Source organism: Stenella coeruleoalba, assembly GCF_951394435.1.
Source record: "Stenella coeruleoalba genome assembly, chromosome: 13".
Classification (NCBI taxonomy): Eukaryota; Metazoa; Chordata; class Mammalia; order Artiodactyla; family Delphinidae; genus Stenella; species Stenella coeruleoalba.
The window spans coordinates 42,758,688-42,778,948 of NC_137159.1; the positions used below are offsets into that span (position 1 = coordinate 42,758,688).

At 37.8% G+C, this 20,261-nt stretch overlaps 1 long non-coding RNA gene across 3 annotated transcripts in view; it reads left to right on the plus strand.

Annotated features, from left to right (window-relative positions):
- LOC307196118 overlaps positions 1 to 20,261 on the plus strand; it is a 1,219,527-nt gene that overhangs the window by 767,590 nt on the left and 431,676 nt on the right. For all 3 annotated transcript variants that reach the window (XR_013831038.1, XR_013831039.1, XR_013831040.1), the window contains one exon: positions 14,924 to 14,973. This is a non-coding gene — a long non-coding RNA (uncharacterized lncRNA). The remainder of the gene's footprint in view (positions 1 to 14,923; positions 14,974 to 20,261) is intronic.

Genomic DNA, 20,261 nt, shown 5'->3' on the forward strand with positions numbered 1-20,261 from the left:
TCATGGGTGTAGTGATGGATGCAAATGTCCTTGCCTATGAGGGACTCACATTGACCACTTGACCTTCATTCTTAATCATGAAATAAGCAGCTTCCTTCATTCATTGCTTTTTCCAAGATCATCTCTCTTCACCCTGTGTTTCCTGTCCTCTCCACGTGCTCAGATGATTTATGCCAAAGGGCTGGGTGTGCCTGGTTGGGTTTATCCTGCTTCACATGCCTGGAAATGACAGCTCTGTTATGACTTTGATTTGGCTTCAGAGGAATGAAAATGGAACTAGGTTTAATGGAAGATACAATGAAGAAGGAAGGAAGGGGCTTTAATTCAGTCCTGCAGGATGATGCTAGGGAGGCAAAATATCTACTCTTTAACTTAGTGGGGTCCCTCATCGGCTGCCCAATCGCTTGAGATCGTAAGTGTCCTGGTAGGAGTAAAAACTTTGGATGTATATTTTTAAAATCTGTTGAATACATATAACTGGTTATATTGCCCTTTTATCATGCTTCACCCCAGTTCATTCTCAACATAGTCATTAAATGCACCTTTTTAACATACAAATCTGATTATATTGCTCCGCTACTTAAAACCTTCTTGTGGCAGCCGTTTGCCTAAAGGTGGAAGGCAGAAGTTTACCAGCTCTGTATGTTAGGCCACTTACATTGTGACCCTGCAACCTCTCCATGCTCATCTCCCCTGGTTTTTCACCACATGCACTCTGTTCAGAATATATGGATTTGCTTATAATTCCCTGAAGGTTCCATGTGATTTCATACTTTTATGCCTCCACATACCTGTTTTCTCTGTCTGGAATTACTTTTTTCCCCTCCACTACTTATCTACCTGAGAAAGCCAATCAAGTCATCAAAATCATGGCCTGGCATTGTCTCCTCCTGAGATCTTCCTTGAATATCCAAACTAGAATTAATCACTGACTTTTCTGTACTTCTTCTATATCTGGTACTTATTTTTTATTATTGCACTTCTCATTTTGCTGCTTAATCACTTGTGTGTACATTTGCTTCCCTATTACACTGAGCTCCTTGAGTGAGAGTTTGTGCTTCTAATGTTTCTATTTCCAGCTGCCTTATCAAATACTTGAACCATCATAGGTAATGAATAAATATGTGTAGTTTTGTAATTAATTGATATGGATTTGTATATTCTGTTTACAGTTTTCTTTTTTTTTCTATAACAGTCTTTATTTTCCAAGGAAACTTAATAATGAGTTTAATAAATGCTCACATACCATGTTAAGTTACTTGCATCCCCTAGGACCCCAAATTGGATTTCAATATACTCTTCCTTACTGGTAGCCTAATGTACAGTCAGTGTTCTGACTTAACATGTTAAGTGAAGCTGAAGTGAATTCTAATTAGATCAATGAGCTAATAGTCTACTCTTCATAGAATATCCCCATCTTTCAGCCATTCTTCAGTATTTATCAAGCTAAGAGATTTAGTTAATGATGAAAGTTAATGGTCAATACACTTTTTTATGTTTTTTATTACTATCTTTGGTAACTCAAAAGGTGTTTTTCTATGTACAATCTCATTTAATTTTCAAAACTACTCTGTGAGTAAAATATGGCAAATTTCACTTACAGAATCTCTAGGATATTCTGCAACATGCAGGACAAGGTGGCAATATGCCATCTAGTTGAGACGTGGGGAATGCTGGCTTATCAGTTAGATAGTCCTTCACATGGTGACATTTGTAACCTGGGAGAATTCCCTGTATTTTAGGCTTTGGATTTTCAGGCTTTGGGCTCAGAATACTGATGTTCTGATAAATGAAGAGGAAGATCAGACTCTCATGGGCAGTCTCACATATATAAATCTTTCAGATTCTGATTATTGAAACCAGAAGGATTTTTCTTAATTTAAAATGAGAATAAGTCATCACCAGGATAAGATACTGATATCCACTAGTTGTGGACTTTCTTTGTGTAGACAAAGCTACATGAGTTTCAAAATTATAAACTGAAGTTAGCTTTAAAAACATTAATGATTCCAGACAAGGAGTGTGTAAATGCTTGCTTCACCCGTTTCTCCACAGATGAAGCTGCTGTTAGGACAAGAGAGGTCACATCCCTGAACATTCAGCTATATGGTCACTCTAATGTTGATTTCTTCTGTGCCAGTCTTTTTTTTTTTTTTTTAGTTTTCAAGGCTGATTTTTTTTTTTTAATGTCACATTCTCTGTATCAGTCAGGGTCCAGCCAGGATTTTAAAACTATATATTTTAATGGAAGGTTATTTAAAATAATAACACAGGTGATCACAGAATGGAGAACCCAAATTAAGTGTCACAGATATTAGCACTAGGAGGAAGTAGCTACCATTCCTAGGGTTAGGAGAGGCTACCTGTTTCCCAATTGAGATGTGAGATTCATCCTGAGAGCCCAAAGCTCAGTTGGAATGAGGTTTTGCTTATGGGAGCTGAGTCACAAAAGGTGGGACTGTCTATCAAGGAGCCATGGAAACGGTATAGTCACTGCAGAAAGATACTACAGGAGGCAAAAGAGAGAGTGGAAGAGATACTTTGACTTCCTTCCTCGCACCTTCTTGTCTTCCTCCAGTGCTTTACAAGGCCTGGAACTACTTGGAAGCCAGACAGCAAGGGTGGAACTGATGACAAAATGACTTTGACCAGCAAGTCTTCTTTCTTCAGACTTGGTCAAACATTAAATTAATCCTTTAGCAGGCAATTTGCATAATTGACTCAATTTGGGATTCTGCATTCTTTGAAAATTTGGTCAGACTGATATATCTATCACATATTAGGGCCTCTATCAAAGAATACTTTTTAACAGACGTATAGTTGATTTACAATATTAGTTTCAGGTATACAACATAATGATTCAAACATTTTATCGATTATACTCCATTTAAAGTTATTATAAAATATTGGCTGTATTTCCTGTGCTGAACAATATATCCTTGTACCTTATTTATTTACACATAGTAGTTCGTACTTCTCAATTCCATACCCTTTTCTTGGCCTTCCTCCTATCCCTCTCCCCATTCGTAGCCACTAGTTTGTTCTCTATATCCATGAGTCTGTTTCTGTTTTGTTATATTCATTTGTTTTATTTTTTAATTCCCCATATAAGTGATAATACACAGTATTTATCTTTTTCTGTCTGACTTATTTCACTAAGCATAATACCCTCCAAGTCCATTTATGTTGTTGCAAATGGCAAAATTTCATTCTTTTTTATAGCTGAGTAATATTCCATTATATATATACATATATACATATACCACCTCTTCTTTATCCATTCATCTGTTGATGGACGCTTAGCTTGCTTCCATGTCTTGGCTACTGTAAATAATGCTGCCATGAATATCATTGGGGTGCATGTATCCTTTTGAATTAGTGTTTTTGTTGTCTTCAGATATATACCCAGGAGTGGGATTCCTAGGTCATATGGTAGTTCTATTATTAGTTTTTTGAGGCACTTCCATACTGTTTTCCATAGTGGCAGTACCAATTTGCATTCCTTGTAACAGTATACTAGTATACTAGGGTTCCCTTTTCTCCACATCCCTGCCAAAATCTATTATTTATGGTCTTTTTGATGATAGCTATTCTGACAGGTGTGAGGTGATATCTTATTGTGGTTTTGATTTGGATTTCTCTGACAATTAGTGATGTTGAACATCTTTTCATGTGCTTGTTTACCATCTCTATATCTTCTTTTGAAAAATGCCTGTTCAGGTCGTCTGCCCATTTTTTAATCAGGTTGTTTGTTGTTTTGATACTGAGTTGTATGAACTATTTGCTTATTTTGAATATTAACTCCTTTTCCATTATATCACTTGCAAATATTTTCTACCATTCAGTAAGGTTGTCTTTTTTGTTGTTGATGATTTCCTTTGCTGTGCAAAACCTTTTAAGTTTAATTAGGCCCAATTTGTTAATTTTTGCTTTTGTTTTCTTTGCCTTAGGACACAGATCCAAAAAATATTGCTATGATTTATGTCAAAGAATATTTTCCTATGTTTTTTCTAGGAGTTTTATGATTTCTAGTCTTACATTTAGGTCTTTAATCTATTTTGAGTTTATTTTCGTATATGTTGTGAGGAAATTTTCTAATTTCATTCTTTTACATAATGCTGTTCAATCTTCCCAGTACCACTTATTAAAGAGACTGTCTTTTCCCCATTGTATATTCTTGCCTCCTTTGTAGTAGATTAATTGGCCATAAGTGTGTGTGGGCTTATTTCTGGGCTCTCTGTTCTGTTCCATTGATCTATGTGTCTGTTTTTGTACCAGTACCATATAGTTTTGATTATTGTAGCTTTGCAGTATAGTCTGAAGTCAGGGCTTGTGATACGTCCAGTTTTGTTCTTTTTTGTCAAGATTGCTTTGGCTATTTGGGGTCTTTGAGGATGCCATATAAATTTTAGGATTATTTGTTCTAGTTCTGTGAAAAATGTCATTGGTATTTTGATAGGGATTGCATTATGTCTGTAGATTGCTTTGTGAAGTATGGACATTTTAACAGTATTAATTTTTCCAATCCATAAACCTGGGATATCTTTCTATTTTTTTGTATCCTCTTCAGTTACCTTTGCCAGCGTTTTATAGTTTTCAGTGTATAGGTCTTTCACCTCCTTGGTAGCGTTTATTCCTAGCTATTTTATTCTTCTTGATGCAATTTTGAACATGATTATCTTCTTGCTTTCTCTTTCTAATGGTTCATTATTAGTCTATAGAAAAACAACATATTTCTGTGTATTAATCTTGTATCTTGCAACTTTACTGAATTCATTTATTAGTGCTAATGGTTTTTTGGTGGAGACTTCTATATACAGTATCATGTTATCCACAAATAATGACAGTTTTACCTCTTCCCTTCCAATTTAAATGCTAAGAAATTTTAAAGGCAATATACATAAGATTATGAGATTTAAAATACTGTTTCCTTACTAGGAGTACATGTTCCCCAAACCTGAAGTACTTTTTTTTTTTTTTTTCCTGGAGTCTGTGCATGAGTTTAGATCCAAGAAAGGACCATGCTTCTGGAATTGAGATTGTGTTATTCTGGTAGTGATAATGGATTCTGACACCTTTATTCAGGATTCTGACACCTTTATTCAAGTTCTAAGGAGGGATCAGAAGATATTAGTGGGAGGGCTGTGCAACAGTTATTGTATATCCATCCATTCTGGCCAACTTCCCTGGCAGAGATAAGTGTTCCAGCTGTGTGGATGATAGCCTCAGTCTTCATGGATTAAAGGTGTACATTAAGGTTAATTTTTTAACAGAGCTACTGAATTCAAGGATGGAGTAGGGAGCTACCTGTATATCAGGATTTCAGGGGAATCAAAAAGCACCCCAATGCCCTAACAATGGGCACTGTCCCACTGCTGATGACTTTAACTGACATGCTTAGACATTTATTTCTTTGACAATATTTTCTTCACTGATAGAATGAAAAAAAATCCATATAATATTATAATCATGATTTTCTAATATTCTTTAGGGAGAAGGCAAAAGGATAGCTCATGTATACCATATTTTTGAGGAAAAAAATCAGTGTGCCTCTTGTGACACTTTAACATTATGCTTTGTGGAAAAAGGGATAGAATATTTAATATTAGAAATATCTATGAAATCCTGTGTGTATACAATCACTTTGCTTATAAGAGATGGGCAACATGACTTTGAAGATTACATGCTTGAGGTTGTGGATAGAGAGAGGGAAGGAGTACAGACCTTAGAACAAGGCAGAAGTGTGGTCTCCTTTTTATCTACGAGATTGAGAGCTTTTACCAGAACGTAAATGTAGTAGGTCAGTAAGCACACCACTTAGTTCAGCTGTTTTACATGTAGCAAGACTTTCTCTGTGAAGGAAGCAGCATAAGACTCTCAGTTGAGTGCAAGCTCTTAGCTCATGGTGGACATCATGTTGAGTAGCGTCATTTCAAGCAAAGGGAGAGAGCCAGGAAAAAGGGATATCTTGGGAGCCAAGGGAAAACACAGCCTGTTTCACTTTTGTTGAGTTCTGAGCGGGTTTCTTTATCCAGATTGTTAGAACTACCATCTGTAACCTTCATTTATTGGTTCTTATTCTGTCCTTCAGTTGTGGGACTTCCCTAAGTCTTCCTCACCCCCGCAATTCCTTTAATAATTCTCCATAATGCTTGGTTTTCAGACCCTTCATCATCATCTTCACCATTGTTAGAATGTACCACATTTTATCCAGGTTGAACGCAAAATGATGAACTCATGCCTGTTCTAGACACATACTAACTGGAGCAGAGACTGTGGGAACTATTTTGTCCTGGACACTGTGCCACCTCACCACAGCCCGTGATTTCATGTTTGCTCATGGATATGTCTCAATTCTTAATAACATTAAGTGTACTGTTAACTGAAACCCCATGCCTTTATACTTTCTTCACATGAACTGGAGTTAACTTATATTTCCATCATCTGGTACTTGTGAAGCTGATTTTTTAAACCTACTTGCCTGATACTTCATTCGTCATTACTGACGAATGGCTTAATTTTGTCTGTTCTTCTGATCAGAAGAACAAGATTTATTGGCCGTTCTGAGGTGCTAGTGTAGAGAGTAAATTGTTTCAAGGTGCTATCAAGGCATTTAAACAAAACATTTGGAATTATGTTACAAATACCTTATCTACTCATTCAACGCTGTAATGGGATTTATGTGATTGAAAAACTCTTGCTGAGGGACTAAAAGCTTAGAATTTTTCATTAAAAATCAGCTGCATATGTGAGCATTTATTCATTTACCCTTGTTTATAAGCATCACCTAATAATTGTGGAAATTATTGTTTGCAAAAGAAGTTTCTACATATTTTTGGAAAATGTTATTTGGCTTTACTAAAATCCCAGTTTTCTTTTATATAAAATACAAATTAAAATATACACTTTATGGGAATGTTTTGAAGATAAAATAATCTGTGATTAATAGTAATTTCAGTCCACAAATTCCCATTTGCAATAAATATTTCCTATAATTAAATTTAATTTGAAATCTGAGTCACCATTCATTGCACTAGTGAGAAAGGCAACATTTAGTCATTCTTGAGGTTTGTACAAATTAAAGAAGAGGTGGAATTTTAACATGAATTTGAAGTGGGGGGAGAACTCTACCTGGAATGATTGGACAAATTCAGGAGTGGCAGTTTAGACAATTCAAGGGGAGGGAGAGCAGGCAAAAAAGGTGTTACGTAGGAGAAGCCAAACTGGGTTTGAAACCAGAACTCAGTCTAGTGTGCTTGTAATAGCAACTATGCATTGGAAGAAATAAGGGAGAAAAGTACGATGGGAGTGGAATTACTTTCACAACTGTTTACCCAGACTGCGCTAGGCTAGGTAGATAGGTTCGAGTTCGTCTGCAATTAAATGCTTTGGGGCCATTAAATTCTTCTGAGGATAAAGTGACATGGTTACCTTCATGCTTTTAATGGAACATAAAGATAACTGGAACAAGTGTGGTCATGTTTGGAAAGGAAGTGCTTGAAGTTAGGAAGCCCCATTAGGACATATTACAGTGGTCCAGGCAAGTGATTCAGAAGGCCCAGACTAGAGGAGTGATGGAGAGAACACGAAGGAGGGAACATGGCATTGGGTTCTTTCTGACAAGGAAGCACTCTTAATAGAAATACTTGTCTTCATCATTAGAGTCTATTCCTTCTTCCACTTCAATAAACCATTGATTAGATAGTCAGAGTCATGCATTTTCTACCTCCTACTAATCCTTGTCCCTAGCCTGGGACAGCAAGTTGTTTCTTAGTGAGTGTAGCTACCAGGGAAAATTGACTTACAATCAGTGTGTAGTGGGAATTAGCAAAATAAGTTCTACTTAGAATAAAGTTATATTTGGAATATAGAAGTTATTTTTATGATCATTTTATGCCTTTATAATTTAAAAATCAGTAGCTAGATAAGGTTAAATAAGTATAAATGGCATTTATATTTGTTATAGTTGAAGGTAACTAAATAATATGGTTGATTCTTATTAAGCTCTAAGACAAATTGAATATGGGTTAAATAATAAGGTTATAAGTTATGTCCTTTGGCTACTGGTATTAAAATTGATAGAAACCAGAAGAATATAAATATAATATGCCATTAATTGCTGTTTATAGATTTTTTATCATATCTAAAATTTAAAAAAAGCGTAAGACCTTTAATGTGCAATGTGCTTTGTAGCTCACAAATCACATTCTTGGATAGTCTCATTTAATCCTCAGTACAGTTCTGCCAGGAAGGCACTTATTATTTTCCCAGAGACTCTGAAGAAGTCAAATGAATTTTACAACTTTTTTATCGAGCTGGTCAGTAAAAAATGAGAACTTGACACTGTGATTTTGTGTGAGTGATTCTGTATGTTTTGAATGCTACACCATGCTACCTAAGTTATTAGTCAGGATACACTAAATTTCAGTAACTCAGAACAAACTATCTATCTATCTATCTTTCTTACACTTGTCCATCAAGTGCTAGCTTCAGGCTCTGTTCTGTGCTTTCTTTAGTCCAGAACACGAAGCCAACAGAGGACATCCAATCTGGTAGTGGCTGGTCATCATGACAAAGGGAAAGAGGACATGACAAAGCTAATACATTTTGAAAGCTTCTGCCTTGGTGACTCACAGTACTAATATCTGCCTGCCATTGGTCAAAGTAAATTAAACAATTACACCTAGCTTCGGGTGCGCAGAGATATATGTCTTTCCATGTGTCCAGAAAGAGAGAAAGCTGGACTATTTATAAACATCCTAATTACTACCATAGTTGTTAAAAGTCAAAATTGAAAAACTAATAAAAATTTAGAAAAACCGTATTTTTGTTTTAAATAAAACAATGTTTGCCTTTTACCCAAAGTTTACATATGAAATGTTTGCTTTGTGTAATTTTAATGAGCATAATTTATTGACAACTCAGCATAGAAATTCTCAAAGTGAGAATTGTGTAAGTCCAAACCTTTGAGATGCTCTGTGATCCAAGGTTGTATAAGTTTTGAAACTCTATCTCCTATCACTTTCTTGGAGAGTCACAGTTATGTTAGCATTTAAAGCCCAAGAAATCCTGATGAAGTTCCAAACTCATCTGAAGACACTCCTTTGTGTGTGTGCATGCATGTGTCACATCCACTAGCGTCCTGACAACGCAGGACTCCTTGGGAAATTCACCCTGAATTCTTCTTTAATGTCCTCTTTTTCCTTAATCTTCACATTCAGTCTGCCAGAAAGTCCATTCAGAATTATATTTTCCTGAGTAGTAGGCACCAAAAATTGTAAAAAGCCTATTGTAATAACGGTACTAGCTATATGCCATAGCAAGTGACTTAAACTTTTGGAACCTCAGAAATGTTGTTTGTAAAATGGGTTTAATAGTTGCTGTGAGGATGAAAGTAATGACATGTAAGATCCCTGACCCAGTAGGTAGCTAGTTTTGATTTTCCTATCTATTCTTCCTTTCTCTTTCCACTTACATACTGGGAAAATAAAAGAATGGAAATGATTTGCCATTTTTTCTTATTTATTTAACTAAAATACTCTATTCGTGTGTTTCTTAAAGATAGCCTGCAAAACAGTAATAGAATAAACTACCACACACTTTAACTTTGCTAACTTCTTAGAGGGAACATTAGAAGCAGAGAGCACTGAGCCAATGGGGTATAGAAGTCATGATTTCAGGCACCAGCATGTGTCAAAGACACTAAGCTAAAAAGCTAAAGAACTTTTGTCAGCAAGGCTGACTGCCACTTTCCATAATGAAGGCACATTTCCAAAATGCGCCTTGAGTAGTTCCCCAGAGCAGGAAATAAAAAACATCCCATTTTAACGTCCTATTTAGATTTGCTCTACTCTAGTCTATCTTTTTTGGTAACAAGAAGAGAGGATTATTTGTCAGGATAAGGATTCCTTGTTAAAACTCATTTTTAAATGGATTTACCTTTCGGACATATATAATGAGAAAGAGGTTCTTTGGGACATCATCATAGACAAAAGCAGCCACCACAATGATGTAATGAAGCAAAATTGCAATAATAAAAATAAATATAAGATGATGAAAATGTTAGAAAGTAAAAGCTTTTCTACTATACAATCCCAGGGGCGCTGGGCTACAAAACTATCTTATTCTGGAATCAACTATATATTTCCAGATCTGGCCCAGATCAGAAGCAGTTTTTTCTGAGATGTAAGAAATTATGCCTAGTTTCTCTTTATGCCATATCTGGGCCACAGAGACCATGAAGAAGGAGACTGGTAGTGAAACCCATTTAAGGACTGGGTTATAAATCAGTCATCTGCAAACCTGACCAGGGAGTCTGGACTTCATATGCTCTTGTGTAGTGAATCTTTACTAAATAATCTTCTGTAGAACTCTGTTACCTTTAAGTGAGATAAAGAGAGAGTGTGGTGCAGGGTGACTGGGAAGAATAATGATTTCTTATCAGGAGCACCCTACTTTGGTTCTCTGTGGCCAGTAGATGTGGGTCCTTTTCTGTTTAACTTTTTGATTTTTATCCTTAAGTTATCCTCAGCAGTGGACTGCTATTTGTTTCTTTATGCGAGAAAGCTTTCCCCTGGCTATGGTGTCCCCTGAAAGCAGTCATCTTCATCAGTTCTACTGAGTCCAGGAGTGATTTTCTAATGCTAATTTTAGGCTTGTGCCCTGGAGTTGAAGGTCTATAGAGCCAAATATAGAGTAGACATTATTTCCACTCTGTAACATCAATGAAGAGCACATCATAGCTTCAAATGATGAGAAAATGTGAACCTCTCCTCAACAGAAAAGACTGCAAAACTAGCATAGAAAGCACAAACTAAGAGATTTAATATCTGACTTGGTGATCTACAGATAATTGCCCATACATTTATTTTCTCATTTATTCCCCCATTCATCAGACATTTGCTAAAATCTCTTATGTGTCCTTTTGTGTAATATACAGAGGAGTTGATCGCAAAGAAACCACACATTGCAGACCGAGGCAGTTCTGGAGCCCAAACCTGACTTTTTTAGTCCCCGCAAGTTACATATCACTCTATGCCTTAGTTTCTCCATGTATAAATGGAAGAAATAAACATTGTAGCATACTTTTCTTAGTGGATTAGGTGGTGTACTTAAAACCACATAGCAAACAGTGGTATCACACAACACTAGTTAATTCCCTTTGCTTTTTGAGCTGTCTTTCCCTGTGATTCTGGAAATGATGCCGATATGATGATATGGTTTCTATCCCCGAGGAACAGACTGAAACTGATGCTAGTCAAAAAACATGGAAAGCCTTTCAGATGGGTTAGACCAGACCTACTTTTAACATAGGAACCCAAAAATTATAGCATATATATGAGGGGAACAAACATGTCTGTCTTTTATATAGTTTTGGAGTTATAGAGCCTTATCACGATTCCTGTCACTTAGTGCTTTCCAGTAAATATTAAATGGATGAGTGAGCCTGAAAGAAGTAGAGATCAAGGACTAAGTAATTTCTAATGAGGGAGAAATGATTCTTACATATAAGGTGTTCAGGTCTGGTGCTTAGGACACAGAATCTGAGATTGAGATTTGTGTGCAGAAATGTTATTAGAGATGGTCTCAGGATTAGCATGTACAGGGGTAGGTAAGGAAGCAGAATTGGGCAGAGAGAGAGTTGGGCTGTGTGATGCACTCAGAAGAGTCAGTGAATCCACTGGGATCTCAGAGACTAGAACAGGTAGAGTTTTCCTGAGCACACTTAGTTTGAGCATACATGCAGGCTACCCTTGAGAAGTGGGTATAACCTTTAACTGAGGGAAATTCCTGGAGAGGGCTGACAGCTGAGGGCTATCGGGCTGCAGGCTTCTCAGCAATATGGAAAATTGGCCTTTATTACCGAAGGGAGGGTCTGTGGGTGCAGTACACTGTCCACTGCAGTCTACCATTCCTTCTGATCAGATCTACTTCTTCCTGTATATCTGAGAACAGCTATTCCAGGATATTGGTTCAGCTCTTTTCCTGTGGACACTTACAATAGGAAGGTTAGTGAGATCACTAGAGACTCTGCTGCTATAGCTTTTCTTGAAATCACAACTAATATTCATCATCTCCTTCCCCTATTGTCCATTTAGTCTTCACCTCAACCACAGCCAACCTCTGCTGGTCTCAGTGGCATACCTGCTGATGTGATTCAGAGTCTCATTTCTGAGGGGGTCTGAACTTCTGGTCACCAAACTCTTCTTAGGCTGTGGCTGCTACACTTCTCTATTTAACGTCAAATTTGGACAAGCGATTACCTAGAGAGTCCTAAGAGGATCGCCTCAGTGTCAGATACATTCTTCCCTTTCCCCGTTACATAACCACAGCCTAATCTCCTCTTAATGATTGATAAACTCTGCCAGAATAGTGACTCTTCTCGCCTGCTGGTCCTTTGGCATAATGTGGATCCTGAAGTGCCTGTATAGCAGCCGTATCTTAAAATTTAACGCTTGCTCTAAACCAGCAGTGAACAGATGTGGAGGGAAGGGAAGTACACATTTTCCAAGTGGGCCACGCTCTTGTCCCTGAACCCATGTATTCTGTCTAGTAAAGGCATGACACCGTGTGATGGCCACTGTTTAGAGTATATAATGAATCCGGAGGATGGCATCCCATCTTCACAGAGTTTGATCTTTCAGTTGGTGTCTCAGCTGTGCCTTCAACAGGCTGTTACGTTGCTATGTCAGAATAGCAGCTTCAGGTTGGTAAGATTTTTTGATAGGACCAGTGGATCTCACAGTGATGTGCTCACTGCCCACCCCCTCTTCTGTAAATCGTGTTCTTTGGTCTGATATGATATTATATGGGATTCTGTGTCAGCTTACTTTGTAAGCCCTTTAATGGTGGTAAAGGCAGAACACCTGATGGTAGCAAAAAGGAAATTCTTATATGGAATGTGTCTATTTCAGCCAAGTGACTCACTCTCAGGGTAGAAGAAGTTCAGTGTGGTTAAGTTGCTCTCAGGTGGATGGTTGGTTTCCTTGGAGAATGGTCCTGTATCAGGGAGTCATTGTTCTATTATGTTCTCTACCATGGTACCACATGACATACCTCATCTGAGCCCATATAGCTCCCTCAGGTTCTCTTTCTTGCTTCTGTAACTAGGGAAAAGAAGCACAGGGATATTTTCCAAGACTGGGAACACTGCTTCCAAATTTCCGGTCCCCTTAAGTATGCTATGACAAGTCATACCCTTGTCTTCAAAAATATAGGAAACATATGCTGTCAAATAATCACTCCTCTCTCACTTTCCCCATCTGGGAAAACTTTCTTTTCTCTCTATTGTATCTTTCTAAAACTCATTTTCTTTTATCCCTTCTCTTTGGAGATGTCCAGAATAATTCTTTCAGTGAGTTTATCTCTAGACAAATAAAAGAATAGCTCTTGACTTCAAACTGCTTCTGATGTTAGCCCTGGAAAAAAGAAGTTCCAAAGGCAAGAAACTACTAAGGGTCTGGCTACTGTACTAGAGACGGGGGAGGAAAAATAAAGCAAACAAATTGCAAGTTAATGCACCAAAAGTGTCAAGCTAAAGTGGTCCAGTGCTGTGAATCCAACAGACAGGAGAGAGAGACTGAGGGAAAATGGTTTAGTGGGGTGAGATGACAGACGGAATGATTATGTACCACCACAGTCAAAAAGAATTTTAGGGGCAAAAAAGACCCTGAAGATCACATAATCCAATTGTTTTCTTTTACACAAGGGTAATCTGAGGCTCAGAGCTAGAACCAAAGTCCAGGGCTCTGAATTACCAGCCCAATCTCCATTTCTAACGCTTATTTTCATGCCTTAGATGACTGATTTTTCTTGTTCAAACCTTGGTAAGGAGAGATGTGCTGAGTTCTTGGCAGGTGACTGTGAAATTCATGCTGCAACCAGTTTAAGGTTTAGATGTTTGTTTCCTGCATGCACGCTACTATGAGACCACAAGGAGCTGTGAGATACGATCTGCAGTCATAAATCAAGCTAGAGATATTTAACAAAGGCAGTTTGTGTCGTGAAAATGAATGTATTGTGGTGCTATGTACCGACAAAAACCTCTCTTTTCCCTTCCCCTTCCTTGCTGAAGCTGAAGGCAGCTGCATAATAAAAAGTGACCCTTTGAAGCCAGCAATGCTAACCTCCCCAAACTTGATAAGAATATTTAATTCCTTTATCACCAGACTGGGCTTCAAGGAAAGTACAATTCACACATAAAGAGACCAGGCAAATGGTTCCAGGGCTCTTTTCTGTTTCTGCTCTACCTGCCAGAATCTTTGGCATCGCATCAAGCAGCCCTGCATTCCCCAGCCCAGACAGATGCTTGTCAAGGGAATGGATATTTTAAAGAGGTTGCCTTCTGTTTCAATTAACTGACTGATAAATGAAGTATATCTGGCAATGCCATCTTCATTCTCATGTTAAAATTACAGTGAATATATGAACACTCAAGAATAGGTATATGTAGTAAACATTTGTATTTCTCCATCCACCCAGATTCTGCCCCTGCGTCTTCTAATATTAGAACTGTAATCCCCTTTGCGGAAATTATATCCTATGCGTTATATGTAGTCTGCATATTGTTCTCCATTGATGTGCTCTGTACAATCCTGGTAAATTGTCAGTGCATACCTGAGGCTCAGTTTCTTTGAAACTCTCTCCAGATTTTTAATCTTCAGTGGCATGACGCAGGGTGGAAAAATGGAGTTGATTCGTGTAAGAGGCTGATTCATTCTAGCATAGTGTTATCCAATAGATATTTCTGCAATCATGGAAATATGATACCTTTGTGCTATCTAATGCAATAGCCGCTAGCCACGTGAGACTACTGAGCACTGAGGCGTGGCTAGTGTAGCTCAATAACTGAATTTTTAGTTTTATTTAATTTTAATTAATTAAAATTTAAATAACCACATTTTTATGGTAACTTCTGTTCCAGACAGCACAGTTCCAGCAGAGCTCCCTGGAGAAATCACGCACTGGCACATGGTATGTGTGCACATGGATTCCCAGATAGTACGGTTCTTTCTCTTTTCGAACCTCTTTCTTTAGCTATTTCCTTGACTCTCTGAGCTACCTCAATCCAGTTTGTTACGATAATTTCCTCCTTTTCCTAGTAGCTAGAATGAATTTTATTTGCTTGTAACCAATGAACTCTAACTGAAGAGCTTAAGTGGGGAAACTCACTAATTTATTGACATATCAATAAGTTAAGTATCTATATGTGTCTGAGCTGGTCTTTGGGGATGAAAAGTTATAAACAAAAATCCTTACCTTTCAGGAGCTGAGACTAATGAAGAAGATAGAAACATAAACAGCAGTAATGCAATGAGAGAAATCAGATATTTACAAAGAATTCTGGGATCCCAATGGATATTTCATTAATACAGTGCAGTGGGTTAAATAGTGCTCCCCCCAAAAAGATAAGTCCATCTGGAACCGGTGAACATGACCTGGGTTCATGTTCATGAACCATGGGTTCATAAAGACCCATGAAATAGGGTCTTTACAGATGTAATTAAGGATTTTTGAGATGAGATTATCTTGGATGTAGAGTGGACCCTAAATCCAATGACAGTGTACTTACAAAGGACACCCAGAGGAGAGACACAGGGAGACGAGGGGAAGGTATTTGAAGGTGGAGGAAGAGAATGGAATTATACCGCCACAAGCTAAGGAATGTCTGGAGCCACCAGAAGCTAGAAGAGGCCAGGATGGTTCTCCCCTAGAAGATCTGGAGGGAGTGTGGCCCTGCCAATACTTTGATTTTAGACTTCTGGCCTCCAGAACTGTGAACTAATATATTTAATTTGTTTTAAACCATCAAATTTGTGGTAGTTTGTTATGACAGTTATAGGAAATTAATGTATATAGTAAGATATTCCAGTTCTACTAACAGAACACTGCCTTAAACGCAGCCTTCTGTGTTGTCCCTTGGGTAGCCGACCTAGATATCAGGGACGCTAGACCCTATTTGTTCTACCTCCAAGTGTTAAGTAGGGTTATTCGGCAACACAGATGGAACATATCCATCTTATCTTTGCATATTGTCCTTTCAGCTGTAAGTTCCACAAGGGAAGGGATATTTGTCTAGCCTGTTCACTACTATATTTCCAGCACCTAGAAGAATACCCGCCGTACATTTAGTTTTAAGTAAATATTAAATTAATTAATTAAATTTAAAAATAATTTAATTTAAATTTAATTTAATTTAATATTAAATTAATTAATGCTGCTGGGTCCTTCCCCTGGACCTTGCCAAACTTCTTTCTCCTGCCACATCCACTTTCAGTATTAATGCTAATATTGGTGATGTTCAAGTTCACCCTTCTTCCTTGGTGAATCATGTTGAGATTGCTGATTACTACTTACCCAAAAGAAACACAACCATGGAATTGACTTGGTCACCCCTACCCTAATCCCAAATTGTCACTAGATTCTGCCACCCCTCTTTCAAATCAAAATCTCCTGAAAGGAGTAAGAGTAAAAAGCATCTCTGGATCATATTGGAATAATCACATCTTTGGGGAAAACTGGTGCTTTTTTCCTGGTATATTAAAGCAGATTGCTTTGATCAGTATATTGTTGAGCTACTGCCAAGTTTATTTTCTTAGACTCTACAACCTCATCCATAATTTCAGAGTTAAGTTGTATCATGCTTTAACCATCATGCCACAAAACGTATACATTTAATTCCTGGCACTGTATTCTATGAAGAGGTCTTCAGATTCTCATTAGATTTTATTGACTGTATTTCAACATATACTTTTAGAAAATATGACTGTCTTTTTTCTCAGCTCATAAGGCATTTAAATAACTAGTGGCAGTGACTCACATGCAGTGACTTCACACAGTGACAAGTTACAGACTAATACTGAGAAAAAGGAAGTTATAAAATAGATACAAAAAATGTAATGTACAACAGACAGCAGCCATGTAATGCAGGGGCTAATCATTCTACATCCCTCAATAATCTACAGTATTACGATGGGTGCTCATTATAATGACTCAATCATCAAAACAGACTTAGCTTATGTTCAGTATATTAATCTCTATAAGAGATTAGAGAGGTAGAGAATATATATTTTTAAGAATGTCACAAACTCATTAATTTATGTATTCTTTAACAATCACCATGAAAATATTTATTTGTGATAATCATAAGTCAGTAAGACCAGCACAAACAGACACGGTCTTTATAGCGCTGGAAGGGGTTTTATGTTTACAAATACACCACAAGCGTACAGTAGGTGGGGCTGGTAGAGCGTGGGGCTGGTAGAGCACGGGGCTAGTGAAACTACTGCCTGAACCGCAGGGAATCCCCCAGCTGCCGCCCCCCGCAGCCAGGACTGAACTGTGTCTGAGGCTGCATGACTTAAACCCCCCCCACCCCCCAGAAACCTCCAAAATCTGAGCTCCATTCAGGAATGACAGGGTAGGCATCGACTGGCCTGAGTCAGTGCCTTGGTCCTCCTGTGGTCCAGTTTTGCAGTTGTCGGCCAAAATCCCAACTAAAATTCAGAATTAGAAAGTATGCAGCTTTAAAGCCAAAAACACCACCCACATACTTCTTATCCTTTGGGGGCTACATGGAGTAAATTAAGAATTCAATCCCATTTCCCCGAATATCAACATCTGTATCTCCTATCATCAAGACAGCAACAAACTCATTAATTTAAAAAAAAAAATGGTACTTGAAATGGCAAATCTTACTTAGGGGGATAATCCCCTTAAGTGTTCATGCTGAGAAAGACTGGGAAGCTCCAGGAGCTCTGGAACAACAACAAGCCTGCCCAAGTATAAGGACTGAAGGTTCTGAAGACAAAGAAATCAGGTTATTAATGTCAAACTGGAATATATACTATGATCTGAAACACAAGTAGGAGGTCACTGAAGGTACACAGGGTATAATCTCCAACCTGGTAGATTGATGGTTCCATCTCTCTCCCTCTCAATCTCTCTTTCTCTCTCTCTCTCTCTCTCTCTCACACACACACACACACACACACACGCACACACACAAATACATGTATAGAAACAATCAAGACCACATCTTTGGGGTGTGGGGGCCCTGAAGCGACCTTGTATACATCTCTCTTTATCCCAGCACAAGGGCAGCCAATCTAAAATTGAATTATGAAATCATTTGTTCTTGATTTCAGCCCCTATGGTGTCCATTGTACTTACAGGAACCATGCTGCCTCCTTTTCTGTCTCAGGGACATCCCTCTCCTCTACTGGACTTATTATCTACAGGTATTATTTCCAGTCATTCTTTCAAATGCTACAATCTCTCCAACCCCAATCTAAAAATAAAAACTCTGATAGTATCAATCCACATTTACCTGAAACATATTTAGTATCGACCCCATGATGTAATACCCCCAGTATTATTATTTTTATCTCTAATTATATTGATAGATTTGTCCAATTAAAGGTACCTCAGACAGTACAGGAAGAATTTGAACTCTTGAAAGAGATGGGAGATTTAAGTGTTAAGGAATTTCATATCATCCAGCTGGCTAAGAAGCAAACAGCAGCTTTGGGGTACATACTGGGGCCTCTTGTCTTTTAACTGGATATGTTAGAGCATTGATCATTGCCATTACTACTATTACTGTGCTTACAGTGGTAGTGACAGTAGAGTATTCACATGGTTATGGTGTAAAGGAAAATTGTGGATGCATATCTGACAAGGTAATCTTCTGCATTTGATGATTTGGGTTCCATACTCCTTAAGAAGTTACATTCCTCTTCCAGCATGAGGAAAATACATAAATAAATATGCGTAAGTGAGAAATATTGGGAATTTTTATCTTCAGTGAGGTTCCTAGTTTTAAAAACCCCATTGATCATATAACCATCTGTCGCCATTCAAGCTAATAAGTATTTGAGGTTTGCTTTCTCACGAGGATTCAGTGTTGTGTCTTGTAAGGCTGGTTTTACTTTTTGCCTGATTATTTATGTCTCTTTTTTTTTTTCCATCTTCGAGGCATAACAAGGAAAACTGCTCTCTTCCCATAGAGTTATTTTTTAATAGTTTCAGTATATTTATTTATTTGGTTTGAACTGACCAGTCGTCTCAAATGCTTGTGGTTTGAAATATTCTTCAATGATCTACTGTAATGTGGTAAGGAATTCCCTTCAGCTGAGTGTGATTCCTATCCTCTTGTCACGTCTTCGGTATCTGAAAGAATGTGTAGAGATACCAAGACCTTTGGAAGATTTATCAGCTGTTCCCACTACCCAAAATACAAGCGTTCTTGTAATAAATTAGAATACTATGTGATATGACTCCCGGGGCATCACTCTGTCTTTAAAAGATAAAAAGTTACTAGATTTAGTAAAAGTCAAAACTGGAGAAAAAAATGCTCTGTTTTCTTGCATTCTACCTGGGCTTTGTATATGGGTTTACAAAATTAATGTTTTTAGTTTCTTATGTTGACAATTATCTTAAACAACAGAAGAGGGTTTAGTGGTTGAGGTTTGGTATTCACCTTTTCCTAGACTTGCCTTTCACAAAAAAATTCCATCATTGCAGCACTAAATGGAGCAACTTAGGAAAAATTTAATCAAACTTCTTTCACAGAGGAAAAAGAACAAAATCTTGCTCTATCATGTTGCACAAATGATGTATTTTCTCTTTCTAAATAATCAGGCACTAGGGATGCTCCAATGAGTTGGTTTAGTGGAATGCAGATTCTGATTAAGCTAACATTTACGGAGCAAAAACTGCATGCCAGACGCTGCCACATCTTTTAATGATACTGTTTAATCACACAGTGTAATAACTGTAGCTACAATGTATAATTGCCAACTATATGCCAGACAATTTTTGCTCATTTATTGATGTTGCCCCAAGCTATGCAGTCAGTGAGTGCTGGAGACAAGATTTGCTCTTCATTTTGTGTAGCTCCACAGCTTCTCCTCTAGTATTTCTCAGCCAATGCTGCCTGACCAAATAGGGTAATTTGTCCTTCCCTTGATTTGTACCACTCTTATCATGATATCTCTTCCTGGATGATTAAATTCTAAAACTGATTTACCCATTTAGATCATTAAAACACTCAACTGTTTAAGTGATTCTTCAGTGCACAAATGCTCCTGAGAGGCTAACCCCTTAAGCCTTTCTTGGCTCAAAGTACGGGAGGATGAGACTCGAGCCAGGCCCTGGGACAGTGGGATGCAGGCAAAGCGACTACGGGCATGTGATTGCAATTATGTACTTGGCTCAATGATGGAGAGAATCATGGCAAAGAAAGCTGGAGGAATCCCAGA